Source organism: Natator depressus, chromosome 28 (assembly GCF_965152275.1).
Source record: "Natator depressus isolate rNatDep1 chromosome 28, rNatDep2.hap1, whole genome shotgun sequence".
Lineage (NCBI taxonomy): Eukaryota > Metazoa > Chordata > Testudines > Cheloniidae > Natator > Natator depressus.
This window is the reverse complement of record NC_134261.1, coordinates 12722549-12730315: the sequence shown is the minus strand read 5'-3', so window position 1 is coordinate 12730315 and position 7767 is coordinate 12722549. Positions and strand designations below refer to the sequence as shown.

General features: G+C 65.3%; 1 non-coding gene across 1 annotated transcript; it reads right to left on the bottom strand.

Moving 5' to 3' along the window:
- Positions 1 to 5244: 5244 nt before the first annotated feature.
- On the bottom strand, positions 5245 to 5326 carry TRNAS-GCU (transfer RNA serine (anticodon GCU)). The gene has a single exon. It is a non-coding gene; the product is annotated as a tRNA-Ser (tRNA).
- Positions 5327 to 7767: the final 2441 nt, after the last annotated feature.

Here is a 7767-nt window from a genome sequence, read left to right as displayed (position 1 = left end):
AAAGAGGCCGGCGGGGGGGGGAGACGAAGAGGCCGGCGGGGGGAGATGGGGGGAGACGATGAAGCCGGCGGGGGGGGGAGATGGGGGGAGACGAAGAGGCCGCCGGGGGGGGGAGATGGGAGGAGACGATGAGGCCGGCGGGGGGGGAGATGGGGGGAGACGAAGAGGCCGGCGGGGGGGGGGAGATGGGGGGAGATGAAGAGGCCGGCGGGGGGGGAGTTGGGAGGAGACGAAGAGGCCGGCGGGGGGGGGAGACGGGGGGAGACGGAGAGGCCGGCGGGGGAGGAGATGGGGGGAGACGGAGAGGCCGGCGGGGGAGGAGATCGGGGGAGATAAAGAGGCCGGCGGGGGGGGGAGACGAAGAGGCCGGCGGGGGGAGATGGGGGGAGACGATGAAGCCGGCGGGGGGGGGAGATGGGGGGAGACGAAGAGGCCGCCGGGGGGGGGAGATGGGGAGGAGACGATGAGGCCGGCGGGGGGGGAGTTGGGGGGAGACGAAGAGGCCGGCGGGGGGGGGAAATGGGGGGAGACGAAGAGGCCGGCGGGGGAGGAGATGGGGGAAATGGAGAGGCTGGCGGGGGGGGAGTTGGGGGGAGATAAAGAGGCCGGCGGGGGGGGGAGATGGGGGGAGACGAAGAGGCCGGCGGGGGGGGAGATGGGGGGAGACGAAGAGGCCGGCCGGGGGGGGGAGATGGGGGGAGACGAAGAGGCCGGCGGGGGAGGAGATGGGGGGAAACGAAGAGGCCGGCGGGGGGGGAGTTGGGGGGAGATAAAGAGGCCGGCGGGGGGGGGAGATGGGGGGAGACGAAGAGGCCGGCGGGGGGAGATGGGGGGAGACGAAGAGGCCGCCGGGGGGGGGAGATGGGAGGAGACGATGAAGCCGGCGGGGGGGGGAGTTGGGGGGAGACGAAGAGGCCGGCGGGTGGGGGAGATGGGGGGAGACGAAGAGGCCGCCGGGGGGGGCGAGGGGGGGAGACGAAGAGGCCGGCGGGGGAGGAGATGGGGGGAAACGATGAGGCTGGCGTGGGGGGGAGATGGGGGGAGACGAAGAGGCCGGGGGGGGGAGATGGGGGGACACGAAGAGGCCGGCGGGGGGGGGAGATGGGGGGGACACGAAGAGGCCGGCGGGGGGGGAGATGGGGGGACACGAAGAGGCCGGCGGGGGGGGGAGATGGGGGGAGACGGAGAGGCCGGCGGGGGAGGAGATGGGGGGAAACGATGAGGCTGGCGTGGGGGGGAGATGGGAGGAGACGAAGAGGCCGGGGGGGGGAGATGGGGGGACACGAAGAGGCCGGCGGGGGGGGAGATGGGGGGACACGAAGAGGCCGGCGGGGGGGGGAGATGGGGGGAGACGGAGAGGCCGGCGGGGGGGGAGATGGGGGAATATGGGGGGAAACGAAGAGGCCGCCGGGGGGGGGGAGTTCGGGGGAAACGAAGAGGCCGGCGGGGGGGGGGAGATGGGGGGAGACGGAGAGGCCGGCGGGGGGGGAGATGGGGGAATATGGGGGGAAACGAAGAGGCCGCCGGGGGGGTGGGAGTTCGGGGGAAACGAAGAGGCCGGCGGGGGGGGGGGAGTTGGGGGGAGACGAAGAGGCCGGCGGGGGGAGATGGGGGGAGACGAAGAGGCTGGCGGGGGGGGAGACGGGGGGAAACGAAGAGGCCGGCGGGGGGGGGGAGTTGGGGGGAGACGAAGAGGCCGGCGGGGGGGGGAGATGGGGGGAGACGAAGAGGCCGGCGGGGGGGGGAGATGGGGGGAGACGAAGAGGCCGGCGGGGGAGGAGATGGGGGGAGACGAAGAGGCCGCCGGGGGGGGGAGATGGGAGGAGACGATGAGGCCGGCGGGGGGGGGGGGGGAGTTGGGGGGAGACGAAGAGGCCGGCGGGGGGGGAGATGGGGGGAGACGAAGAGGCCGGCGGGGGGGGGAGATGGGGGGAGACGAAGAGGCCGGCGGGGGAGGAGATGGGGGGAGACGAAGAGGCCGGCGGGGGGGGAGATGGGGGGAGACGAAGAGGCCGCCGGGGGGGGGAGATGGGAGGAGACGATGAGGCCGGCGGGGGGGGGAGTTGGGGGAGACGAAGAGGCCGGCGGGGGGGGGAGATGGGGGGAGACGAAGAGGCCGGCGGGGGAGGAGATGGGGGAAACGGAGAGGCCGGCGGGGGGGGGGAGATGGGAGGAGACGATGAGGTGGCGGGGGGGGGAGATGGGGGGAGACGAAGAGGCCGGCGGGGGGGGAGATGGGGGGAGACGAAGAGGCCGGCGGGGGAGGAGATGGGGGGAAACGAAGAGGCCGGCGGGGGGGGAGTTGGGAGGAGACGATGAGGTGGCGGGGGGGGGAGACGGGGGGAGACGAAGAGGCCGGCGGGGGGGGGAGACGGGGGGAGACGAAGAGGCCGCCGGGGGGGGGAGATGGGAGGAGACGATGAAGCCGGCGGGGGGGGGAGTTGGGGGGAGACGAAGAGGCCGGCGGGGGGGGAGATGGGGGGAGACGAAGAGGCCGGCGGGGGAGGAGATGGGGGGAAACGATGAGGCCGGCGTGCGGGGGAGATGGGGGGAGACGAAGAGGCCGGCGGGGGGGAGGGGAGATGGGGGGAGACGAAGAGGCCGGCGGGGGGGGGGAGTTGGGGGGAGACGAAGAGGCCGGCGGGGGGGGAGATGGAGGGAGATGATGAGGACGGCGGGGGGGGGAGATGGGGGGAGACGAAGAGACCGGCGGGGGGGGAGATGGGGGGAGACGAAGAGACCGGCGGGGGGGGAGATGGGGGGAGACGAAGAGGCCGGCGGGGGGGAGATGGGGGGAGACGAAGAGGCCGGGGGGGGGGAGATGGGGGGAGACGAAGAGGCCGGCGGGGGGGGGAGATGGGGGGAGACGAAGAGGCCGGCGAGGGGGGAGATGGAGGGAGACGAAGAGGCCGGCGGAGGGGGGAGATGGAGGGAGACGTAGAGGCCGGCGGGGGGGAGATGGGGGAGAGGAAGAGGCCGGCGGGGGGAGATGGAGGGAGACGAAGAGGCCGGCGGGGGGAGATGGAGGGAGACGAAGAGGCCGGCGGGGGGAGATGGAGGGAGACGAAGAGGCCGGCAGGGGGGGAGATGGAGGGAGACGAAGAGGCCGGCGGGGGGGGAGCTGGAGGGAGACGAAGAGGCCGGCGGGGGGAGATGGGGGGAGACGAAGAGGCCGGCGGGCGGGGGGAGATGGGGGGAGACGAAGAGGCCAGCGGGGCGGGGGGAGATGGGGGGAGACGAAGAGGCCGGCGGGGGGGGAGTTGGGGGGAAACGAAGAGGCTGGCGGGAGGGGGGGGGACATGGGGGGAGACGAAGAGGCCGGCGGGGGGGGGAGATGGGGGGACACGAAGAGGCCGGCGGGGGGGGGAGATGGGGGGACACGAAGAGACCGGCGGGGGGGGGGAGATGGGTGGAGACGAAGAGACGGGTGGGGGGGGGAGATGTGGGGAGATGAAGAGGCCGGCGGTGGGGGAATGGGGGGAGACGAAGAGGCCGGCCGGGGGGGAGATGGGAGGAGACGAAGAGGCCGGCGGGGGGGGAACGGGGGGAGATGCGGGGAGACGAAGAGGCCGGCGGGGGGGAATGGGGGGAGATGGGGGGAGACGAAGAGACGGGTGGGGGGGGGAGATGTGGGGAGATGAAGAGGCCGGCGGTGGGGGAATGGGGGGAGACGAAGAGGCCGGCCGGGGGGGGAGATGGGAGGAGACGAAGAGACCGGCGGGGGGGGGGGAAGATGGGTGGAGATGAAGAGGCCGGCGGGGGGGGAGATGGGGGGAGAGGAAGACTCCGGCGGGGGGGGGGAGATGGGGGGAGAGGAAGACGCCGGCGGGGGGGGGAGATAGGGGGAGACGACGAGGCCGGCGGGGGGGGAGGTGGGGGGAGACGATGAGGTCGGTGGGAGGGGAGATGGGGGGCGACGAAGAGGCCGGCGGGGGGGGGAGATGGGGGGAGAGGAAGACGCCGGCGGGGGGGGGAGATGGGGGGAGACGAAGAGGCCGGCGGGGGGGAACGGGGGGAGATGGGGGGAGACGAAGAGGCCGGCGGGGGGGAACGGGGGGCGATGCGGGGAGACGAAGAGACCCGTGGGGGCGGGGGGCAGAGCGGATGTGGGGGGGAGCGGGGGGATCCCCAGACCGGGGACCTGCCCAGACCCGCTGGCTGCAGCCTCTCGGGGCAGACTGTCCCTTCCCGGTGACCAGGGAGCGGAAGGAGGCAGAGCCGGATTCGTCGCACACGGGCCAGCCGTGGGTGCTTCGGCCCAGTGTAGACGTGCCCTGGCCTTAGGGCTACGCTGCCCTGAACACACCCAGGGCACCCGTCTCACAGCCCGGGGCAGCTGGCTCGGGCCTGTGGGGCTGGGGCTGCAGGGCTATAAAATGGCAGTGCAGACAGATGGGCTGGAGCCCAACCTCTGAGGCCCCACGAGGGGGGAGGGTTTCCGAACCCAGGCTTCAGCAGGAACCCCGATATCTGCACCCCAGTTTTGAGCCCCTCAGCTTGAGCTCCAGGAGCCCACGTCAGGTGACCCAGGCCAGCCTGCTGCCATCTTTATCCCGGGAGAGAGGGACTCTACGGGGACGTCTCCATTGCAGTGTCAGCCCAGGGGTGCTCAGAGCAGCACCCTGGAAGCCCCCTATTCACCACTGTCGTATAAGGGTGACATTTTTTGTACGGAGTCGGCCTGGTGAGTAAATACTGTGTCTGTAAATCTCCCCACTGGTTTCCACTGAATGCCTCCCATGAAGTGAGCTGCAGCTCCGAAAGCTCATGCTCTAATAAATCGGCTAGTCTCTAAGGTGCCACAAGTCCTCCTGTTCTTTAGACGAGTATTGGTTTTCCAGCAGAAAATTTTCCATGTGGGGGATTTTGTTTTCCCGGTCAGACCTTGCCAAGGGAAGCGGAGAGAAAATGTTTGACTTGCCTCCTTCCGAACAGCTTGGCCTAGACACTCTAGGTGTGGGTCACTGTCGTGGCCTTGCTGAGGATGGGGGCATTTTAATTATTTGAGGAGGCCACAAGGTGTTTGGGGGAGATTATGAGGCTGTTACCTTTTGAGATAAAGACTAAGAAATACAGGACTAGAGAATTCTTTTTGAAATCTGGAATTTAGGCACTTGGTTTAAAGCAGGGGGCTCTGAGTTCCTGAGAAGGTTTTTGTTTGCAGGAAGCAATGTGAGTTGGTCTGTCATTGTACCAAAGGGGGAGATGGTTGCTTGTGAAGGAAGAGAGAGGACTGAACGCCTTCGATGAGGGTGGGATTCGAACCCACGCGTGCAGAGCACAATGGATTAGCAGTCCATCGCCTTAACCACTCGGCCACCTCATCTGAGCTGCCAAGGCTGGGACAGGAGGAGAAATCGAAGGCCAGCAGAGGTCGGGACAATAAGGCGTTTTTAAATACTAAGCGGAAGCAGGGTCTGAATGAGCTCCCCCCTCACATCTAGTGAGGAGCTGGGGGAAAGACTTCAGGAACAGACTGTGTTTGCATAGACCCACCTACTCCGCCTAGGCACACAGCATGATGGGGCGGCTTTGCCAAAAGGACCAGTTTTGGCTGGGGCTGGGTTACAAATCACATGAGTGCAATGAAATGTTATGATCCTTCCTGGATGAGTAAAGGGCGGCAGAACACACCCAGTCCGTCCTGATGGAGGGGCTAGGTGGGTGAGGAATACCTTTTATTGGACTGCGTAGAAGTGATTGAGGGCGTCACCCTAAATCAGTGGCCCACAAACTTTTCACACTGTGCCTTCTTATCCGTGTCTGCAGCCCCTCAGCAGCCACGGTCGAGAACCGGGGCTGGGAGCAGGGCTGTGGCTTGCTGGGGAGAGGGGTGTGGACAGGGATAAGGGGGTTGAGACCAGGCCAGGAGACAGGGGCCCAGGCTGGGGGCAGGGTTGGGGTAGAGCTGGGGGCTGAGTGGTGCTCCCTCCCTGCCCTCCATGGGGGCTGGCTTGGGCCCTGAGGTGCCCCCATGAACATTCCTCTATACCCCCTAGGAGGCATCCCCCACATTTTGGGGACCACTGCCCTAAACTGAACCCTACTCGCTAAGCAGCGGCTTCCATGCTTTCCACCCATGACCCCATCCACTATGTCACCTCTGTTCCACCCCTTCCCCCACTGGCCCCACCCTGCTCACTCCTTTACACCCCCCAATGATCCTCAAAATATTATTAATTTCCAGCTCACACCCATTCGAGGTCTGGGCATCCCCAGTTTAATCGCTCTGCCTCCACCTTCCCATGAGAAATGCCGTTCTTAGACAGTCCCAGACTTGGAAGTCTGTGAAATTCAGACTGTGAGCAGCAAACCTGGCTCCCTGCACCAGGAGGGATTTGGGAGTTTTCTTCCTTTCACTTTACAGTAACAGAGAGAAAGGGGACCAGCGAGCCAGAAACATGCCAGGGGTGGGGGGAGGTGATGCTCCGGCTTGCTTGGCCCCTGTCCGAGGCACCTTGAGCAGCAGCGGGCCACTCCCCGACCAGGCCCTGCTTCCAGGGACAATGGCCATGTGATCTGAAGCTCCCCTCCCTGTCTGGCATGCTCGGCCCCTGTCCCCAATAGCTGAGTCCAGGCAGGGAGTGGGCCAGAGAAGCCAACGAACTTGCAGGGGCGAGGAGGTGAAGGGAGGACAGAACCCACCCCCCGGATGACATGTCGCAGGGAGAGGGCAGCGGGGCAGGGAGAGCTCGGCAGCACAGGGCTGGGTGCAAGGTGTGTGGGGGGGTGTCACTGTGCAGGGGAGACACGAGGGGCAGTCACATGTCCTGCCCTTTAGAGTATCCCCCTGCCCCGAGTGTGGGGAGACATGAGTCATCTTTGTCCTTAACCTCTATTTATTAACAATTACCAAAATAGAAAACACACACGCTAAGCGTACAATGCTGGGCTCACCAATCCTGATCACGCCGATGGACTTTCCCTGTTGACCAGACACGGTCGGTCTCATCTGGATTCTGGTTCCTGCACTTCGCGGCCGTGTAGAGGATTCTGACCGCGTTGGTTTGGGTTGTGTCTCGGAGGGGAGTTCTTTCTTTCTTTCTTTCTTTCTTTCTTTCTTTCTTTCTTTCTTGGACCCTGGTTTTTATAATGAAACTTGAGCCCTGCTTAGCAATACCTTGACCAATCTTTGTAACAACACAATATTTCCCACCAGTCTTAACCCACCACCTAGGAGTCCATTTAAATGTTGACAAAAACAAAGGAAAGGCCAGACCGTGACAACTATAGGTAGACGAACGGAAGTATTACAAACTAAAGCACAGGCAGAAGCAATCAGTGGTACCTTTTGAACGAAACTGCTGGCATGTCGTTTTGCCAGACAGAGCAGAGGTGCTGACTTTCTAATGTGCCAGGGGATGCCCCCCGGCTCCACCCCTGTGGCTGTGGGTTCAATCCATTCCATCGCCAGGTGGGTCTTTCGTATCATTTCCCAGGACCAGGATGGGGGTCATCCCAGGATAATGTGGAAGCTCTTGAAGCCCCGAAACACTTCTGCCACCAAGATCAGGCATGGAGACCCTCTCCCCCCAAACGCCGTATGGCATTAGCTGTGTGGCGGGGGGCGGGGAGTATCTCACTGGTAGGGCACACGCTTTGCATATGTGCCTTAGTGTAATAATTCTGCAGATGAACTGTTCTAAGAATATCACTATTTTGGGGCAGGGTTCCCTAACCTTTATGTAAAGATGGGATCTTATCTAACTAGGGAAATCTAAGATGTTTATACCACAATCAGCTACATGGTCAGTGGACGTTCGTCAC